This window comes from Bubalus kerabau, chromosome 22 (assembly GCF_029407905.1).
Source record: "Bubalus kerabau isolate K-KA32 ecotype Philippines breed swamp buffalo chromosome 22, PCC_UOA_SB_1v2, whole genome shotgun sequence".
Taxonomy (NCBI): domain Eukaryota; kingdom Metazoa; phylum Chordata; class Mammalia; order Artiodactyla; family Bovidae; genus Bubalus; species Bubalus kerabau.
Window position 1 is genome coordinate 47,149,254 of NC_073645.1, and position 22,106 is coordinate 47,171,359.

At 42.8% G+C, this 22,106-nt stretch overlaps 1 long non-coding RNA gene across 1 annotated transcript in view; it reads left to right on the forward strand.

Moving 5' to 3' along the window:
• LOC129636670 (uncharacterized) overlaps positions 1–21,687 on the forward strand; it is a 36,732-nt gene extending 15,045 nt beyond the window's left edge. The window contains exons 2-3 of the long non-coding RNA XR_008707071.1: positions 5,975–6,157; positions 21,185–21,687. This is a non-coding gene — a long non-coding RNA (uncharacterized LOC129636670). The remainder of the gene's footprint in view (positions 1–5,974; positions 6,158–21,184) is intronic.
• The last annotated feature ends 419 nt before the right edge of the window (positions 21,688–22,106 follow it).

Consider the following 22,106-nt stretch of genomic DNA (forward strand, 5'->3'; position numbering starts at 1 on the left):
TTTTTCTTAAACATATGAAAAGATGCTTATCTTCTCTCAAAATAAGAGAAGGGCAAGTAAAAATGGAGATGCTATTTTTCACTTATTTTTGTTGTTGTTGCTGTTCAATCCCTAAGTCATGTCTGACTCTTTTTGACCCTATGGACTGCAGCATGCCAGGCTCCTCTCTCCTCCACTGTCTCCCAGAGTTTGCTCAAATTCATGTCCATTAAGTTGGTGGTGATGATATCCAACCATCTCATCCCTGTTGTCCCCTTCTCCTCCTGCCCTCGATCTTTCCCAGAATCAGGGTCTTTTCCAATGAGTCAGTTCTTCGCATCAGGTGGCCAAAGTCTTGGAGCTTCAGCTTCAGCATTGGCACTCCAATGAATATTCAGGGTTTATTTCCTTTAGGATTGACTGGTTTGATTTCCTTGCAGTCCAAGGGACTCTCAAGAGTCTTCTCTAGCACCACAATTCAAAAGCATCAATTCTTTGGTGCTCAGCCTTCTTTATGGTCCAACTCTCATGTCTGTACATGACTACTGGAAAAACCATAACTGACTATACGGACCTTCGTTGGCAAAGTAATGTCTCTGCTTTTTAATATGCTGTCTAGGTTTGCCATAGCTTTTCTTCCAAGGAGCAGTTTCCCTAATTACCTTTGCACATTAAAAGGTGTTTGATCTTCGTGAATGTGTTAGCTATTTAAATAATTTAAAACAAATCAGGTGTCACATGTTAGCTTGCACTGGTATGGTTTGAGGTAGAATGCCTTGCCTTTTCTTAAGCTGGTGATCTCGCAAAGGAAAATAGAATTTATGTTCTTTTGTGGTTGGCATCTTTCCATTAATAAAAGATGAGGTAGAAGTCATATACTAATCCAGGACTCATGTTTTCCTACAACGGTGTTTAGTGAAATAAAGGGATTTAAACGTGTGGTCCAACCTACTTTTGAGACTCATCTTAAAAAAGAGGTTTGGAAGTCTAGAACTGAGCAAGCAGAGCTACAGAAAGGGTTTTTTGGATTGCTCATTTGTAGCTGCGACAGCAGAGACAAAGAAGTGGTGAGCTGCAGGGTGTGGTGAAAAATTCAGTACATGCCAATTTTATCAGATTGCCTGGATCTTTCAAACAGAAGGAGCCTTTAGGTAAAGCTAATTCTCAACAAAGTAACATGATTTTTAAAATTTTATTTTGTCCAACTCAACAGAGAAGTATGACTCAACTCAAAGCCCATCCATGTCTAAACTCCACAGACTCTTTAGGGCAACTGGTGCGCTGCCTCTTCATGCAAGTACCTCCTGAGTGAATAACTGAGTGAACTGAGGCTTTGTGTCTTAGAAGCACTTGCACCAGGCAGCCGGCAGGGTAAAAAGAAATTAAGATGCATGTGGCCAGTGGACCAGCTTGATCAGCGGCTCTCCTTTAATTAAAGAGAACGTGAGGTGAAGTCGTCGTCTGCAAGTTACAGACTTTGAGAAATTGTCTCAATAAAGGAGAACTTCATTTGGCCTTAGGTAAAAGCCAATCAATAAATTAGTTGGCTGAGGGCAGAGACGTGAAGAGAGAGAAAATAAAGGTCAGGCCAGGGGTCTGTGCAAAAACAGGCTGGTGGGTGAAGAATCAAGGCGCGGGGCGGGGTGGGGGTGGTGGGGGTCGTGGGCACAAAGCAATCTACAAAAGGGAACAAAATAAGAAGGGGAGGAAAAGCCGCTCCGTCTCCAGTGTGCATTTCCCTGTGATGTATAAACTAGCCGATGCTCGTTAGCGGTGCTTAGCCTTGGGGGAGGCAGACCGTGCGGGAAGGACCCTCCCAACCCCATCACCTATTCCCCGCATGTAATTGTTTTCATTAGGACGGAGGAGAGAGCCATCAGCAGCCACCGTTTTCGAGGTGTCCCGGGCCCTGTTTTTTTTTCTGCTCTGAGCGGTTGCTGATACCTGGTTCTGAGGGGTGTCCTGGCGGAGTCCGGATGGACCCCACCGCACAGGCGGGGCGGGGAGCGATGCGCTCCATCACCTGGCGGCGGGCGGGCGGGCGAGCAGTCGCCGCGAGGGCTCCCCGCTGGCCTTGTAAAGCCTGAGTCATGGTGACAGGCTTCTTTCCATCACCGTTTATGCCTCGCCTTCCCGGCTGCATTACCGTTACTTAGCATCCTTCCGCCGTCCATAAAGCACTTCCCCGCGGTTTGTTGGTTATTTCTCACCCTCCTGAGGTTCGCGGTTCTCATTCGCTGTCTTGAGGGGAGGAGAGGACTCTGTCTCAGGCTGCTGCCCCCGCAAGCCCTCCTGGGCAGGGTGCGGGGGGTGGAGGGGGGCGGTGCCTGGCTTCCCTCGGAAGGGCCCTCCCACCTTTGGAGGTGGCACCTGTCAGGTGAGTGCCGCAGGGCTTGAAGGATGGGGCCTGACCTCTGGCTCTCTCTCCCCCATTATTCCAGTTTATAACCGTGGGCAAATCTTTCAGGCTCTTTTGTGTGTCTTGAGCTACAAAAGAGAGAAATGATGGTAGCCCCTTTGTTCCCCAATAGCCATGTAAGGCCAGATCTTTTGTTTTCCCTAAAATAAGAAGTTGGAAAGACCAAATATGATAATCAAGAAGAAAATTCACTGTGCTCCAAAGAAGGGCTCCTTTCTGCGCTGTTTTGCCCACCTGCTTCCTTTGCTGAAAGGCCAGCCTCTGGGGAGGTGTCCCCCCCCCCCCCAACTCTCCAATGGCTCACGCTTCACACAAAGTCAAAATGGGAGTGGCCTGGGGCTCGCAGGGGCCTGCCCTCTCTGCCTCTCTCACAGCTGTGGCCTCACTTCCCACCCCCTCCTCTCTCTGGCTCCAGCCACACCTGCCTCCTTGTGCTTCCCAAGCCCACCTGCAGGGCCCCTCCTTGTAGGCACCAGTACCTGCACCTTCCTCTCAGCACTTGCTGGTTCTCAAAGCTGCACGCTCCCTCCCCTCCTGGGCTTGGCTCAGGCGTCGCCCTCTCCAGGAGGCCCTCCCTGACCACCCTTGGCACCTCTGCCCTATTTCCTCCATTGCGCTTACACCAGCGGATGTGCTCAGCGTCCCCTCCACGGATTTGCTCGTGTCTGTCTCCCCAGACCAGATGGGGAGCCCCTTGAGAGTGAGGAGTTTGCTTTCTTCCTTTTGGCATCTTCATATGTTCATTGGTGCCTAGCACATGGTAGACAATAGTTATTCACTTACTGAATAAATGAATATAGCTTGATTGTAGCAATGAATAATAATAACAAACTAGTATCAAGCATTTGTATTTGTTGTCGTTGATTTGCTCAGCCGTGTCTGACTCTTTGTGACACCATGGACTGCAGCACGCCAGGCTTCCCTGTCCCTCAGTATCTCCCAGAGCTTGCTCAAACTCATATCCATTGAGTCAGTGATGCCATCCAGCCACCTCATCCTCTGCTGCCCGCTTCTCCTCCTGCCCTCAATCTTTCCCAGCATCAGCGCCCTTTCCAGTGAGTCGGCTCTATCATGTGGCCAAACTATTGGAGCTTCAGTGTCAGCATCAGTCTTTCCAATGAATATTCAGGACTGATTTCCTTTAGGATTGATTGATTTGATGTCCCTGCTGTCCAAGGGACTCTCAAGGGTCTTCTCCAGCACCAGAGTTCAAAAGCATCAGTTCTTGGGTGCTCAGTCTTTATAATCCAACTCTCACATCTGTACATGACTACTGAAAAAAACCATAGCTTTGATTATATGAACCTTTGTTGGCAAAGTGACGTCTCTGCTTTTTAATATACTGTCTAGGTTTGTCATCGCTTTTCTTCCAGGAAGCAAGTGTCTTTTAATTTCATGGCTGCAGTCACTGTCTGCAGTGATTTTGGAGTCCAAGACAACAAGGTCTGTCTCTGTTTCCTTTGTTTCCCCATATTTGCCATGAAATAATGGGACTGGATGCCATGATCTTAGTTTTTTGAACGTTGAGGTTTAAGCCAGCTTTTTCACTCTCCTCTTTCACCTTCATCAAGAGGCACGGACAATTTTCAAATGCAAAGCCCCGTAGTCTTCATGTATTTTCATGTATTGCAGACATATTTTTCAGTCACAAATTCGATTGTGGAAAGGTGATGACTTTGTGTATCCTAGGTTCACCTGAGGACAGAATATTGCAGCTTGTCAATAAAAGGACGCTTGGCCTTTTCGCGTGTCCCCTCCCACCTCCATGGCTGACTCTGGGGAACCGGCCTCTGGCCTGTCGTGGCCTCTCAGGCTGGGCTGGGCGGGGAAGCAGCGGTCTCCTGAGGTGCCTCACCCCCACTCAGATCTCCTGAGGTGCTCGGCCCGGGCTCATGGGAAGGGGCCCACCCACAGCCTCGCCCTTGAGCCCCTGGCTAGACCCAGGCCTTCTTTTGCCCTCACTCAGGCACGAGTGATGCCCCTCTGATGCCTCCTGCTGTCTCCTCTGATGCCCCGAGGAAGCATAGGCTGGTCCCCTCTGCCTATGGTGTCTGTAGTCATTATTCACCTGTGATTCTCTTTAAGGCTCTTTCTTCTCAGAGTTCCAATGGGGAGATAACTTTGGATCTTCTGACCCATTGGGGGCCTCTCAGATGCCAATCTGGGCATCAGGAGAGAAGATAACGTTTGGACTCAGCCTCTCAAAGCAACCATCTGAAGGGAAGAGATGTTGAATCATGTTTTGAAACCGTATCAGCATTCAGATGTACTGCTGAAATAGTTTACCCAAACATTTCTACCTGCATAAGAGCCTGTGACTGTATAGTCCTATTGTGGAGACAAAACAGAGGCCTCCCAGGGAGGAAGGACACTGCCATCTTGAAGCCCATGTTTTGGTTCCAAAACTTGGGTTTTTTTCTGTGTCAGCTTGCTTCTTTGGGCTCAAACTGGGCTCCATGGTAAATATTTGATGACCTGTTGCCCTCACTGGGGCTTCCCAGGTGGCGCTAGTGGTAAAGAACCCGCTTGCCAACCAGGAGATATAAGAGACACGGGTTTGATCCCTGTGTGGGGAAGATCCCTGGAGGAGGGCATGGCAACCCACTCCAGTATTCTTGCCTGGAGAATCCCATGAACAGAGGAACCTGGTAGGCTACAGTCCATGGGGTTGCAAAGAGTCAGACACAACTGAAGCTGTTTATCTGATTAAATTCTGTGTCTTAAATCTAACAGACCTGCTAGGTATGGATTGAATACAAATTTCCACGCCCCAAAGGCAGCTCCCCTTGGAGGGCTTATTATAGAAATCACCCCTTTTCTGGTGTTTGCTCCCCTTTTCCATCTCTGTAGTGTATCTTGCTATATAATTTTAGGAGGTATATTTTCTTGCCCAATGCCAGGTTAATGGTGCTTTATAACATTTTAGAGTAATAAAAGTCTTATTAGTTTTTTCTTTAATAAATGTAAAACAGATAATAAAATTACTCTTGCAAATAAATGTTTCACAGACAAAAATCACAAGGCCCTTTAGTTCCCAAGGTGGATTTTCAAAACTGTGAAGGTATACAGTCATCCAATTATTTCAGAGGGCTACTTCTTTTTAGGCTAAGTAAATTATATGTGTTTGTGTATACAAGGATTTTAAAGACGTGATTTTGTTTTTTTTCATCTTTCTGGAGCAAATTTCATTGACTAGTCTCAATGTTTATTCTACTCACAAGACCGTCTGTTGGTGAGGGGTTGGGTTAGAAGTTCTCTTTAATTGCCTGAAAAGTCTTACTGCATTTCTCCGGTTGTTAAACAGACATATTTATTCTGGTAGTAGCATGCTTAACACATTTGAAAGGTGCCAAAATTTGGTTTTCCAATAGATGAAATAAACTAATTTCTAATTTTAAGGGATAGTGACAAATTAAGGTTACTTTTAACAGTCAATTGTGTTATAAAAGCACAAAAACTGGCAGATGCAGTATCAAAAGTAAATGTTTGATTTCCTGGTTTTTCTCTGTATCTCTCCCCTCTTTCTTTATTCATTTAATCCTTCGACCATTCATTGAACAAATATTTACTGAGCAGCTGCTATGTGCCAAGGGCTGCCCAGGTACCTGCTGGGCGCTGGAAGACAAGTCTTCTGCTTATATAGTGTCTGCTCTCAAGAAGCCAGTGGTGGAGGAGGAAGTGGGGGCATGGGAGGCTTCCCCAAGGAGAAGACCCCCGAGGTGGCCTTTGAGGAGATGATCACGTGACAGAGGGCTAAAGGTGAGAACCTTGCTCCAGCTTCTTAAAATGCTCCTTATAGGAGAAGGAAATGGCAACCCACTCTAGTACTCTTGCCTGGAAAATCCCATGGATGGCGGGGCCTGGTAGGCTACAATCCATGGGGTTGCGAAGAGTCGGACAAGACTGAACGACTTCACTTTCTTTCTTTTCCCCTCATATTACTAGTCCCCGGGATTTGGGTGATCCCATGTGGTTTTGCCTCTCCATGATCACACCTTCTACATCATCCCTTTGATAAACTCTCCTAAGATAAAATAATTAAAACCAGCCTTTTGTTCCCTACCAAGCCCCCAACCCATACAAGGGCTTGGGAAGTTGTTTGATTTGTCCAGGCTGCAAGCCAAGATCCAAGCATGTGCTTGGGTCTGGGTAAGGTGAGGGATGGGGGTGGGTTCCCTGGGCTCTCCTGGATGGAGCTGGATGGAATGGAATCCTGGACAAGAACCCAGGGATAAGAAGCAGAGAGAAGGAGGAGATGGCGAGCAAGGGTGGGTCTCAGTCCCACATGACTCCAAAGGGAGGCCTTGAAATGGCCTGAGAGCCCAAGTCAGGGGCTGGTGCCTGACAAGGAGCTGCAGGTGAGCTGAAGATGAGGCCTTTCCAGCCTCTGGAGCCCTGAACAGGATGTAGACACCAGCATCATTCTTCTGAGCCCTCTGTGCTGACTTGACCAATGCTAAAGCTGTCAGATGAGGGGATCTGCACCCCTTCCATCTAAGAGAACATAGTAGTGGGATTTTTTCCTAAAAGACCAGAATAATTGGAAACACCTGAATGTTCAACAACTGGGGACAGGTTTAGTTTGTTTAGTGAAATATTATCTAGGCCCCACAGATGATAGTTATGAAGATAACAGGTAAACATGCTTCAGTATACGTTTAAAAATAAGTAAAAATGGTTTGTCCACTATGCTTACAGCTCCATAAAAATGAATGCATGTTGATAAGAATTTGAAGGGAATATGTAAAAGATAAAAACAACTTTGAGATTGGGGTGATTGTATTCAGGAAGATAATGCAGGTAGTTGTAAATGACAAACTCTGAAATCTCAGTGTCTTAATGTTTTAGAAGAGAATCTTTGCTCACAGCAAGTTCAGTACAGGTACTCAGAGCCCAGGGCTCCTTCCAGCTCATGTCTTTGTGACAGCATAGTGAGGAGGTGGCTGTCTGCAAGACAGGAAGAGAGTCTTCAGGAGAAACCAACCTGCTGATACCTCGATCTTGTACTTTCAGCTTCTAGAATTATAAGAAAATAAATCTGTGTTTTCTAAACCACCCAGTCTGTTATACTTTGTCACAGTAGCCCAAGCAGACTAATATATGGCCCATCCTCCCACCAACTTCTTAGCAAAGCTCTTTGTCCCTTTAAAGCTCAGGTAGGATGCCTCCTCTGGGAATCCCATCCCTCCCTCAAACTTCACTGAATGTCTCTCTCTTGGGCTTTCCCAGTGTCCTGATGCTACTCTGCCCACACTGCTTGTGAAACCTTATGGAGAAGGTGAGTCCATATCAGGAAGGACCATATCTTATACCTCCATTCACCTGACCAGCATCTGTCACACAGCGAATACTCAAATGTATAGTAAATGAATGAAGGAACAAAATTTTCTAAACTAACGACAGTAGAACAAGTAGATAACCATTTTGATGGTTAAGTAAGACTGGCCAGTGGCAGGCTTTGAGCTGTGTGGCACAGTGAGAGATGTTTCTGTCCAAAGGCTGTCTGGAAAGACTTTATTCATGCTTGACTGTGCCGAGCTTAATAGTACAAAAGGGCAATTATGAATGTATTGGATGAGAAGTAGGCCCTTCTCCTTAGCATGGTGTTTCATCTGGCATAGGCTCAGAGGCTGGCAGGATTTGGAAATCTAATTGTTTTTCTGTAATTTTTGATATTGAGTCAGTAGTGACTTTCTTGGCTAAACTGAAAACATCAAGTTTCCTAAAACAATAAATACCGCAGCACTTTATCTTTCTGGAAGGTTCTGTTCTCTCCTCCCTCCTCAATTAGGTAGGCTATTTAAAATCTGTCTTTAAGATCTCTTCAAGTCCCTTCTGTTCTCTGAAACCTGCCTTGCCCACTGCAACCTCAAGAGCAGAGCTCTCACTGTTGACTTCAGGTCCATGAATCACACTTTCTTCTTGAAGTCACCATAGGATGGTGGCATTCAAGAGCCCCTGGCTTAAGGTGATGCCAACAACAAGAAAATAAAACAGACTAAGGAACTCTGAAACTCATCTCCTCTATAAAAGCAATGAGAACATTAGGAGAAATGGTAAAGATGATTTTTTTTTTTTTTTTTTTTAGAATTCTGGAAATTAACCAAAGTCTTGCAGTAACCCAAGGAGCATTTATTCAAGAAAAATGGCTGAATCTCAGCATGAAAAGCAAGACTTATGGCAGTTTTATTTGCCTTATTCCCATTATTCCTTCCTCAGCTCTACAGTAACCTTGAAAACCAACATCTTGTAATCACAATGAAAACCAGCATCTTGGCAGCCACTGGAAGGGGCAAAACAGGGTTGCAGCTTCTTCAAAGCCTCATTACCAGAGGCTTGTCACTGTGTGACCACTCTAGTGATTTCCTGGAAGACATACCTCATATTTGTATGTATTTGCTATGACTTAGCGGAGAAGGCAATGGCACCCCACTCCAGTACTTTTGCCTGGAAAATCCCATGGACAGAGAAGCCTGGTAGGCTGCAGTCCATGGGGTCGCTAAGAGTCGGACACGACTGAGAGACTTCACTTTCACTTTTCACTTTCATGCATTGGAGAAGGAAATGGCAACCCACTCCAGTGTTCTTGCCTGGAGAATCCCAGGGACGGGGAAGCCTGGTGGGCTGCCGTCTATGGGGTCGCACAGAGTCGGACACGACTGAAGTGACTTAGCAGCAGCAGCAGCAGCAGCAGCAACTATGACTTAGAGCTCTCCCTATATGAACAGCCTTTTCCTTGGTGGCATTTGTCAGAAACAATTAGAGGTAATTGTTTAACATTCTAGCTTCCTAAGGTGGTAGATAACATTTGGGCAAACAATATACAAACCAAAAAGTTTAAAGGGAAAAACGGGAAATGAGACATACATAGGGATCTTGGGGAAAAGCTAACATCATGTTAGGAATCTAAAAGGCCGAGTAGATGTTTAGGGATGTGAACATGCCCCGTGCTGTGTATATGATCAGAAAAGACCTAAGGAGGCCCCAGGTTCTCAACTTTGGCTAACTTTGAGGTTTTGTACAAGCAGCAAATGAAGGCTAAGATGGAGTTGAGATCTGGTTGACTACTCAGGAGTGCCCAACATATCTATAGAGACTCCCAGCAAAGACTGGAAGACTAATTCGTTCCAGGCATTTAAGGAAATCTCTGTCCAATCATTAGCTGACCACTGAGACAACTGAGCTGCAATTTATGGGGGGATCGCAAAGAGTCGGACACGACTGAGCGACTGAAATGAACTGAACTGAGACAACTGAGCAGAGATTTTAGTGGCCACATACACAAAGAATAAGACTTTGCCGAATTGGTTCAGAAAAGTCTCTAAGAAACCAACAGCAATTACAACAAACAGCAACAGAAACTCTGGGGAAGGGGGAGAATCTGATTTCCCGAGTTGTCACATTATATTATTTTAAATATCTAGTTTTCAGCAAAACAAAACCACAAAAACAGAACAGACCATAAGACTTGCAAATAAACAAGAAATTACAGTAAAGTCCATACACAGGGAAGAAAAAGTCAGCAGAAATTGTTTCTGAGGAAGTCCAGACACTGGAATTCACTAGATAAGGATTTTAAATCATTTACTTAAAATATGTTCAAAAACTAAAGGAAATCATATATAAAAAACTAAATGAAAGTATGAGAATGATACCTGACCACATTGAGAATATCAGTAAGAGAATAGACATTATGAGGGAAAAAACCAAATAGAAATTCTAGATTTGAAAATATAATGATTGAAATGAAGAATTTACTCAGTTCAGTTCAGTTGCTCAGTTGTGTCTGACTCTTTGTGATCCCATGGACTGCAGCACACCAGGCCTCCCTGTCCATCACCAACTCCCAGAGCCTACTCAGACTCATGTCCATTATATTGGTGATGCCATCCAACCATCTTATCCTCTGTCATCCCATTCTCCTCCTGTCCTTAGTCTTTCCCAGCATCAGGGTCTTTTCCAATGAGTTCACATCAGGTGTCCAAAGTACTGGAATTTCAGCTTCAGCATCAGTCCTTTCAGTGAATATTCAGGATTGATTTCCTTTAGGATTGACTGGTTGGATCTCCTTGCAGTCCAAGGGACTCTCAAGAGTCTTCTCCAACACCACAGTTCAAAAGCATATATTCTTTGGTGCTCAGCTTTCTTTATAGTCCAACTCTCACATCCATACATGACTACTGGAAAAACCATAGCTTTGACTAGGCGACCCCATGGACAATACAGTCCATGGAATTCTCCAGGCCAGAATACTGGAGTGGGTAACCTTTCCCTTCTCCACAGGATCTTCCCAACCCAGGGATTGAACCTAGGTCTCCTGCATTGCAGGCAGATTCTTTACCAGCTGAGCCACCAGAGAAGCCCAAGAATACTGGAGTGGGTAGCCTATCCCTTCTCCAGTGGATCTTCTCGACCCAGGAATCGAACTGGGGGTCTCCAGCATTGCAGGTGGATTCTTTACCAACTGAGCTATGGGGGAATCTCTCAAAGAAATTACTGCTGCTAAGTTGCTTCAGTCGTGTCCGACTCTGTGCGACCCCATAGACGGCAGCCCACCAGGCTCCCCTGTTCCTGGGATTCTCAAGGCAAGAACACTGGAGTGGGTTGCCATTTCCTTCTCCAATGCATAAGAGTGAAAAGTGAAAGTGAAGTCGCTCAGTCGTGTCCGACTCTCAGTGACCCCATGGACTGTAGCCCACCAGGCTCCTCCGTCCATGGGATTTTCCAGGCAAGAGTACTGGAGTGGGGTGCCATTGCCTTCTCTGAAGAATTTACTACAGGAACTCAATCACAAATTTGAGCAAGCATAAACAAATCTGTGGAACTCCATGAAACATACTGAAATATACATCCTCAGCATCCCAGAAGGAGAGGAAAGAGAGAAAGGAGGAGAAAGAATATTTGAAGAAATAATGGCCCAAAACTTTCCAAATTTGATGAAGTATATTCATCTATGCACTCAAGATCAACAAATTTCAAATAGACTAAACTCAGAGATTCACACCCAAATACATCACAATGCAACTGTTGAAAGACAAAGAAAGACTCTTAAATGCAGCAAGTAAAAGCTCATCATGTATTGAGAGATCCTCAGTAAGATTAATCCAAGTTCTCATCAGAAACTATGGAGGCCAGAAGACAGTGGGATCACAGTATTCAAAGTCCTGAAAGAAAGATGGCCAAGAAAGAATTAAATTCAGAAACTTATCCTCTGAAAATGAAATTAAAATATTTCCAGAAAAAAACAGTAATTTCATTGCTAACAGACCTGCCCTACAGGAAATATTAACGGGATTCCTTAAGGCTGAAATGAAAGGACACGGAGCAGCAACTTGAATCCACAGGAAGAAATAAGGAATACCAGTTAAAGGCATTTACATAGGTAAATAGAAAGGACGATATTAATGTATTTTTTATTTGTAATTCTTCCTTTCTATCTAATTTAAGAGATAAGAAGGCAATACTTGCAAATTTCTGTTAGATGACATACAATGTATAAAAATGTAATTTGTATGTCAGTAACAGCAGAAGAGATGAGGGAGATAATGGAAATGTATAGGAATATAGTTTTGGTATAATAGTAAAACTAAGTTGGTATTACTCTGAACTGTATTGTTATAAATTAAGATGTTAAATGTGATCTCTAGGTCCACCCCTAAGAAAATAGTTACATTTAAAAAAAGAGGTGACAATGGAATTAAAGTGGTACATGAAAAAAAAATTTAACACAAAAAAGCAATAATGGATGAACAGAGGAACAAAAAAGACAGAAGGTATAGAAAGCAAACAGAAAAATTGTACACATAAACCTTATCCTAACAGTAATTATAAAATGTAAATGGATTAAAATTTCAATTAAAAGGCAGATATTGATCAAATTGATTTTAAAAATGATTCAATTACATGCTGTCCATGAGAGATGTGTTTAGATTCAACTACAAAAATAGGTTGAAAATCAAGGAATAGAAAAGACAGACCATGCAAATATTAATAAAAAAAAAGAACTGGAGTGGCTACATTAACATCAGACACATAGATCTTAAGACAAAAATTATTAATAGAGAAGGACATTTTGTAATGATAAAAGATATCAAAAGTGTATAGCAATAATAAATATTTATGCATCTAAAACATTTACAAAATGCATAAAGCAAACACTGACGGAACTGAAGGAAGAAATAGACGATTCAACAATAACAGTTGGGCACTTCAACACCTAACTTTCAATAATAAAGACAACCAGAGAGAAGATGAACAAGGAAATGGAAGACTTGTGGAAACAAGTCTCAATAAGTTTCAAGGGTTGAAGCCACACAAAGTGTGTCCTCCAACCAAAATAGGATGAAATTAGAAATCAATAACAGAAGAAATTTGGGAAATGCACAAATATGTGGAAATTAAACAACATATGCTTAAATAACCAACTGACCAAAGAAGAAATCATAAGTGGAATTAGAAAACCCTTTGAATGAATGAAAATGAAAGCTGCTGCTGCTGCTGCTAAGTCGCTTCAGTCGTGTCCGACTCTGTGCGACCCCATAGACGGCAGCCCACCAGGCTTCCCCGTCCCTGGGATTCTCCAGGCAAGAACACTGGAGTGGGCTGCCATTTCCTTCTCCAATGCATGAAAGTGAAAAGTGAAAGTGAAGTCGCTCAGTCATGTCTGACTCTTAGCGACCCCATGGACTGTAGCCCACCAGGCTCCTCCGTCCATGGGATTTCCCAGGCAAGAGTACTGGAGTGGAGTGCCATTGACTTCTCCGAAAATGAAAGCACAACATACTAAAACTTATGGGACACAGCAAAAACAGTGTTTAGAGGGAAATATATAGCTTTAAGTGATTACAGTAAAAAAAGAATATCCTGAATCAATAAGGTTCCACCTTAGCAAACTAGAAAAAGAAGAGCAAACTAAATTCAAAGCTAGCAGAAGGAGGGATATAATAAAGATTCAAGGTGAAATAAATGAGACAGAGAATATAAAAATAGAGAAAATCAATGAAAAGCAACAAGATTAAAAAAAATGAAAAGTCTTTAGACTTATCAGGAAAAAAGAGAGCCGGATTACTAAAAGCAGGATTGGAAGAGGGAATGTTACTGCTAAATACAAAGAATGAAGATGAGGTATTAATACTATGAATAACTGTACACCAACAAAGTAGAACTGACTCATTGGAAAAGACCCTGATGCTGGGAAAGATTGAAGGTGGGAGGAGAAGGGGACCACAGAGGATGAGATGGTTGGATGGCATCACCGACTTGATGTACATGAGTTTGAGTAAGCTCTGGGAGTTGGTGATGGACAGGGAGGCCTCGCGTACTGCAGTCCATGGGGTCACAAAGAGTCGGACACTACTGAGTGACTGAACTGAACTGAACTGAACAAATAGATAGAAATAGACAAATTCTTCTAAAAGATAGAAATTACCAAAACTGACTTGAGAAGAAATAGAAAATTTGAATAGAAGTAAAGAGATTGAATTAGCAATCAAAAAGCTTGCTCAAAGTAAATCCAGGACCAGATGGTTTCACTGATAATTTCTACCAAACCTTACAGAAGAATTAGCATCAATTCTTCACTAAACCTTCCAAACATAGGAGAGGAGGGACTACTGTCCAAGTCATTCTAGATGTCAATATTGCCCTAATATTAAAACAAGACAAAGACATCAGAAGAAAGCACACCAGTGTCCTCTATGAATATAGGTACAAAAGTCTTCAATAAAATACTAGGAAACTGAATCCAGCAACATATGAAAAGGATTATATTTCATGTCTAAGTGGAGTTTATCCTAGGAAGGCAAGGTTGGTTCGACCTATGAAAATCAGTGTAACATACTATATTAATGGAATAATGGACAGACCCCACTATTTATCTCAGTAGATGGAGAGACTTTGTGTCCATACCTGATCTTAGCCACTCGCAGAGTTTGTTGTCTTAAGCAAATGCCTTGGCAGCTCTCAGCCTTAGTTTCCTGAGTGGTAAGGAATTAAATCAGTTAATGGAACCATCAGTTAATGGTAAAGCCTAGTAATTTTCTTACTTGAGAATGTGGGAGATTCCAATGTAGTAGACCGGGGGTAGGCTCAGATATGTGTAGATGCATTTGATTAAGAAGCTTTAACTAAAAAGAAAATACATGTGATAGTGTAAAAAATTATAAAAACACATATGATAAAAGTCCTCTCCCTGTGGCGAAGAGTTTTGCATTTTTTGTGGCATGTACATTTTCCCTTCCCTCTTGGGTGTGTGCCATGGGTTGCCACTGGGAGCCACATTTGCTGAGATTGATAGTTATTGTGTACATGCATGCATGGTCTGCTGTGTCCAACTCTTTTGTGACTTCATGGACTATGGCTTGCCAGGCTCCTGTCCCTGGGATTTCCCAGGCAAGAATACTGGAATGGTGGGCTGCCATTTCTTCCTCCAGGAGATCTTCCTGAGCCAAGGATCGAACTCACATCTCTTGCATTGGCAGGTGGATTGTTTATCATTGAGCCATCTGGGAAGCCCTTTAACAGGTGTGAAACATCCCAGCACATAGTAGGTGCTCAATGAATTTTATTTCTTCTTCTCTGGATACATATATTGTGCTGCTGGTGTGATTTTTAACATTGTTATGGACTGAATGGTTTGTCTTCTGAACTAGTTTATAAGCTCTTTCAGAGGAGAGGCCCATGTCTTCTGTCACTTTTATGCTCTCCAAAGGGCCATGCAGATAACAGGTATGCAGACTTGCTTTTCAATAATATGTCGTTGAGACCATAGGAGAATTGAGAAGCTAAATGAAGCAATTTTGCGAGGTCATTTGGGATGTTATAATCTTGCTATGATGCACTAGATACACTATTTTCTTTTCCCTGGTGACACCTGATCTATCACAATGGTAGCGCTTAGAGCCTGCAGAGTACTATTACCACCCTGAACAGCACAGCACTGAGCAAATAGTAGGTGCTCAAACAACTGTTGAATTCACCGAATAGGATGCAAGATGGACTCGTTGATGAGACAACAAAGAAAAACACAGAGCCTGTTCAAGACATGAAAGATGGTAGTGTCAGGATAAGCAATGAGTTCTTACCTATATCAAATGTGCAAAGCAGCTTTTTGGAGACAAAAACAAAAGGTTGTTTTGAAGGCAATCAATTTTGCTGAATTTTAACACGGCCACGTTTATGCCAAATGATTAGCATTTTCTCGTTAGCTTAGCAACTGTGATATGGCTAAAATATTTGGCAAAATGTTGATTTCAGAAGTCAGATGTTGTGCCAACCTTGCTAAATGATCTAGATATAATTTTTAAACCACCCAACCACTTCACAATTTTTTAAATGGGCCATAATAGCTTTTCATCAAAAGAATATTTTCCTTGGTGGAAAGAAAGATATTTAAAGTACTGAAAATAATGTTGAAAATTAGAAAAAAAAAGAAACATATCTGAGGCATTTGTAAGGTAGAGATATTGGATATTAAAGAAAAACCACCCCCTGGAGGAATCTACCACTATGGTTTTCCTAAGGCCAGAAGCCAGGAATGAGGTCCTGGTTTCTTGCTCTCCTAGACCGTGTTCCATGATGGTGAGTAAAAACGAAGAGCCTGTATTGCTCACATTAAAATTCATTTTTATTTTGATTTTGCTTTTTCATGTCAATTAGAGACTCTTTGTTAAAATGATTACATAATTTTCGCAGAACTACGTTATTGCAGACTGGAGGATATAATGCCTCTTAAATGTGACTAATGTACTCACAAATTCCTGCCCAGAGCACAATTTCTCAAGGGGGCCTTCTGCATACCATCTTTTTAAAGTGCAGCGGAGAGAGAGATGTAAATGCCCGAGAGATACAAGCGAGGCTTTTGGCTGAGATGGGGGATAAACTCCTTGTTCAAACAGCCGACAGAGGTTCCAGGAACTAAAGCATCCTTTGCTTTGGAACTCATCTCCTCGCTCGGTTCCTGTCTTGTGATAAGGTTACACTGAATGGGGCTGGCATCCTTCAAGGTTACTGTTCCAGAAAATATTTGCAAATAATTTGACGTGCTGTCAGCTAGCAGGCTGCAGTGAATTCTTATAATTCAACACACTAATGTGGGTTTTCATGCCTTAAGCTATAAATAAGTTGGATATGCAAAAGTTTCTGTAATGTTTATTTAATAACAATATTTAAAAAATAAATCTTGATTATTCCATCGCGCTTGGATGGAAGTCTTCCACTCTGACGGTTGCCTGTGACCTCGGGCGGTTTCTTCCTTCCTTTGTCTCATTTGATATCACTAAAGAAACAAGCTTGTTTTTCTTTTCAGGCTTTGGGAAGTAGCACTCTGATGCTTCTGCCTACAAGCTCCCAATCAAGTCTCTGCTTATGAAATGACTGAACTCAATTCAAGCTGAATATTCGCAGCGGGATGGTGCCTCCATGGGCACAGGGCCCAGAGCTGGGCCACAAGGAGTGGAAGCAGGCACCCCTGGACCCGGAGCCCTAGGCTCATAAAAGGCTGATCATATCATAACATCAGCGCTCCTAGACTCTAGGAGAAGTGCTCTAGGAGTACACAGAAGGGGATCACTGATCGGCTTGTGGATTAGGTGACCCTGAGTCATCTCCTTGCAGAGATTCATCTCCTTGCAGAGATGAATATAAGCTTTCATCAGGTGGAGGCATAGAAGCCAGGCTGTGGGCAGAACCACCCCTCTCCACAAGGATAGGGAGGTGGAAAGAGTGCGGCTCTCATGAAAATGTCCAAGTGTTATTCGCTCAGTCGTGTCTGACTCTTTGTGACCCTATGGACTGGGACCCACCAGGCTCCTCTGTCCATGGAATTCTTTAGGTTAGAATACTGGAGTGGATAGCACTTCCCTTCTCCAGGGGATGTGGCCCTAATAGGCACAACAAATTGTAGCGACTATTTTTCTACCAAGCATCTGCATTGAGGTCATTTAAACTATGAATCAGCTGAGTATATATGCATGGCCAGAGGTTTGCCTTGCAGGAGACCTCTGGGAACTTTCTGAAGCTGGGTGCAGCCAAGGCCAGTGGGTTCGGGGGTCAGCACCTGGGGGACTGAAGGGCTTCTGTCTGAGTTGGGGGGCGCTCTTCCAAGGGCCCATGGCTACAGGCCCTTCTTGTGGGGTTGCTGTCACTGGTCCTAAAGCAGTCTGGCATCTGACAGTGAAAAGACAGTTAAAGTGATGCTTATGCCTAGCTGATTCACACATGCCCCAAAGTGCCCCACACGCTCATCAAGTTGGAGAGGTGGATGCTGCATGGTGGCAGAGGCAGGAGAGGCAGGAGTTGGGAACAAGTTTGCAGCTTCACGTTGTCCCCAGGGCTGTTCCTGGAGCCAGGGTGGGTCCTGCTTTTGGGAATTTGGCCTACATGCAGAGGTGATTAGTGCAAAAGGCACAGTCCAGAAGGAGTAGGCTAACATCCACCTTCTCCATGGCAGGAGATGTAGCTTCTCAAGCTGCTGGGTCTATTTTCTTTAAAAATAACTTTATCAAAATAAAGTTTATACACTGCTTTGTCATTGTTGTTCAGTCGTTCAGTCGTGGTCTGACTCTTTGCAACCCCAGCAGCACACCAGGCTTCCCTGTCCTTCACCATCTGCCGGAGTTTGCTCAAACTCACGTCCATGGAGTCGATGATACCATCCATCCATCTCATCCTTTGTCGTCCCCTTCTCCTCCTGCCTTCAATCTTTTCCAACATCAGGGTCTTTTCCAATGAGTGGGCTTTTCACATCAGGTGGTACAATATGCCCATTTAAAGTGCACAAATCAGTGGTTTTACAATAAATTCACAGAGTTCTGTACTCAACAACCACAATCAGTTCTAGATTACTTGCATTACCTCCAAAAGAAACCTGTCACTCCCTGTCCCATCCCTCTCCATTTCTCCATTATCCCAGCCTTAGGCAACTACTAGTCTGCTTTGTTCTCTCCAGGGTTTCCCGTTCTAGATATTTCATTTAAGGGGAATCATAATATGTGGTCTTCATGTTGGCTTCTGTCACCTGGCACTGTTTTCATTCTCCTTGTAGCTATAAGCCTTCTAAGCCTCTGATGCGTAATAGGGGCTAAGACATATGTGTAAAGTGAAACAAAGCGCAAGTTATAGTAGCTGTGGGGCAGCCATCGCCTTGGACCTGCCGTGTGAAGACCAGGGTTTCTTCCCAGCTCAGCTCAGCCACATGCCTCCCTAGGAGCCTGGGCTCTCATTCCACCTCACTTTGGTGCTCATCTGTACAACTGGGAAAGCCAACTCTGGTTAACAGAGACTTGAATGACTCAGACAATGAACATTATCTTTGAAAATCTTAACATCACATCTACATTTAGGAAAATATTTTGAACAGAGCAGTTAAAGAATATAAAACAATTTTGGACTCTGGTGCTGGCCAATAGTCAATAGCTTAGCAGCACCGATAACAATTTTATTAATAGTTTTCTCCTTCCTCTCCTGCCCCACAATAAAATAAACCGGTAAAGTAAAGGTTAAACTAGCCTTGAAAATATTTCTGTTGCTTTTTGAGCATGTACAATTTGGCAGGGGTGGGTGGGGGGAGAACTTACTCATTATAATCATACTAAGCAGAAATATATCTGCAACTATGATTTCTTGTTATATGTTAAGTAAGTAGACTGGCTTTTTTTTTCTCAAGTAAAGTCATAATTGTATTTATTTTAAATTTATATCCTGTCTGCTTCAAAAAGAAATTTGAGGCAGCCAGGAAAATCATAAGCTATAAAATGAGCAAGCTCCATTTTATACTAATAAAATAAAAGTTAGGATCTCATCAGTGAAACAACTTCTCTTTGTGCTGTACTGTGTGCAAATATTTGGATTACTAAAGTGAATTTATGAAGCAATTACTTTTAATGCTATAAGAGGAAATTAAGTACTCATTGATTCTTGATTTATAAGCTAGAGCTAAAGATCATGAAAAAGCAAATATAACTTAATTAAATGTCCCTTGGCTTTGCTACTCTTGAGGTCTTCACTCATAAAGTTAGTAAAACAAACCATTCCTAGAACATAAATGTATATTGGTTCTTCCAGTTGGGAAGGCAAATAATTTACTGGTTAAATATATTCAGCAAAGTTAACCCAAGTGAGAGATTTTCCCAGTGTCCTCTGGGGCTTGAAGAGATAAAAGCTATTGTTGTAGGTTTAAGGAAGCTATTGTCCTGGGAATGATAGGCACTAACTTGCTGTAAAAAGGAGTAAACAAAGGGCATCTCATTTTTTTTCCTATTAGAAAATATATTTTAATATGCTCACAAAATAAACTATAGACCTGTGAAAGAGATAGAGCTTTATAGTCTATTCATTGGCTACACACTTGTGGTTATTCATTGCTGACAGTGAGCACATTAACCTGGGATAATTTAATTGAATCATCGAGTAATGTTGCTATTTTTCTACTCTGAAGTGTAAATGATTTTTAAAAATTGGGTTCTAAAATGTAACACTTCAAGTGATGTACACAGCAAATCAAAGAGCCAATGCAAGTCCCCTTTGTGCTTCATGAGTTATTGATTAGAACAGAAGGGAAAAAGAAGGGAAAACACAGCAGCAAAAGAGTGTTCAATGGAAATAAGACCCAGCGGCCAAGGAGGGCTCAGCGTGAGGAAGCGTCTGCTACATCCATGGGTTCTTTGCCACTAGCATCAGCAGGGAAGCCCCGAGAGGAGTGGAGTCAAGGTTTTGTCTTCCTGTCTAGATGAAAAAAGGGAGGATTTATTCAAATCATTGCTAAATGAGCATGAACATTAAGAGTTTCAGAGTTTCTCATGGGAAATAAAGGTTTTAATAAATTTTCTTCTTCATTGGGGTAGATTGGAATCTCATCCTCAATGGTACATGAAGCTGGTTTGAGGATGAAAGTTGGAAGAGAATTGGGTTTTTTTTTAGATTCTAGTCAAGAAGCGTTAGGATAACAGTTATGAAAAATGGAATATGCTGACTCCAAGAAGATGAAGTTGCCACTAGCAGGGCCTAGACTTTAGAGGTACTTTTTTAAGGAAGTATTCATGGGCTAGCAGACTTTCTCTTGGGTTGATCTTCTGATTAGGCAAACGTTTACATGTCGCGGTCAGTTGGCATCAGGGGCCTTCTGAAGTGATGGAGAAGTCTGCCTCCTCTTTTCCACCCTGTAACTAAGCCCATGACCTTGGCCTCATTACGTTCTGGTCACAGATACCAGCTGGTCCAGATTTTCATACTGGGTGCACTAAGAAATGCACTAAGAATAAGAAAATCAAAGTGAAAACATATGTTTGCTAGGGCTGCTGTAACTACAAACTGGGTTGCTTAAACAACAGAGATGAATTTTCTCACAGTTCTGGGGCCTGGAAGTCTGGGATCAAGGTGTCTTCAGGGTTGATTTCTTCTGATGCCTCTCTCCTCGGCTTTCAGGTGGCCACGTTCTCCAATGTCTTCACATGCTCCTCCCTCACATGTGTCTGCTCTTTAATCTCTTCCTTTAAGGAGATCGGCCACATTGGATTGGGGCCAATCTACCCCAAGGACCCCATTTTAACTTAATCACCTCTTTAAAAACTGTCTTCAAATACAGTTATATTTTTAGGTCCACAACATATGGATTTGGGTGGATACAACCCAACCCATAACAGAAGAGAAAGCTGGGATAGATACGTGTCTGTTAGTTATTCAGTCATGTCTGACTCTATGCGACCCCATGAACTGTAGCCCACCAGACTCTTTTGTCCATGGAATTCTCCAGGCAAGAATACTCACGTGGATTTCCATTTCCTTCTCTAGGGGATCTTCCCGACCCAGGAACTGAACCCAGGTCTCCTGCATTGCAGGCGGATTCATCATTGTCACCGCTGTCTGAGCCATCAGGGTGGACACACAGTCAAGGCAATAATAAAGAACTAAAGGAGTAACTATAGTCTTTCTTACATTTTTTTCGGTCCATTTCTGTTGTGGTGTGCTACTAAAGGCTGGCCCAACAACTCTGAGAAATAAGAAACCGGATTTGCAGCATTTGCTGATTTCCATGGTGCAAATACTCCCAACGCGGCCTGTTTTCAATGTAGCAAAATGACTTCACTGAATGCAGATGTGAGAGGGGAGCTGCAAAGTCAGCTCTCCCGAGCCTTGTAACCTGGCTCCAGAAGGCCACTGATTTCAGGGACCAAGACAGAAAAGTAAAGGGGGAATAAATGGAAGCACAATTTTGGTAATCTGAAAGCTTTTCCTATAATGGTTAATAATGGGAGGAAGTTTAAAAATGTTGATTAAAATAAATTATCTGTAAATTTCATTTTGCTCTTATTTTCTTGTTAAAGGTAAGAATTTGATAGAAGTAAAGAGAATGAAGACTGGGTGAAAAGAAATAAGAAAAAGAATGTTAAAATAGCTCCCATTTCTGGTAATGTGGCAGACTGGGTATTCTGAGATACTCACCCATACATGCACACACCCCCTTTTAAGAGTATCGGTGATGAAAAAAATAGGACATTGAAGTAGGTTGTTTTCTTCTTGAGAGAATTTGATGAACAGGATAACCTTGAATTTTGATTTTCATGGCTCCATGCATAAAGGAGACAAAGCTCAAAACCTGTGTATCCTGGAAATATAAAGGGAGAACCCATGCTGCTACCGTAAAGCAATAGCTGGCTTAACCGAGGGGGATTTTGCCTACCAGGGCACATTTGGCAATGTCTGGAGACATTTT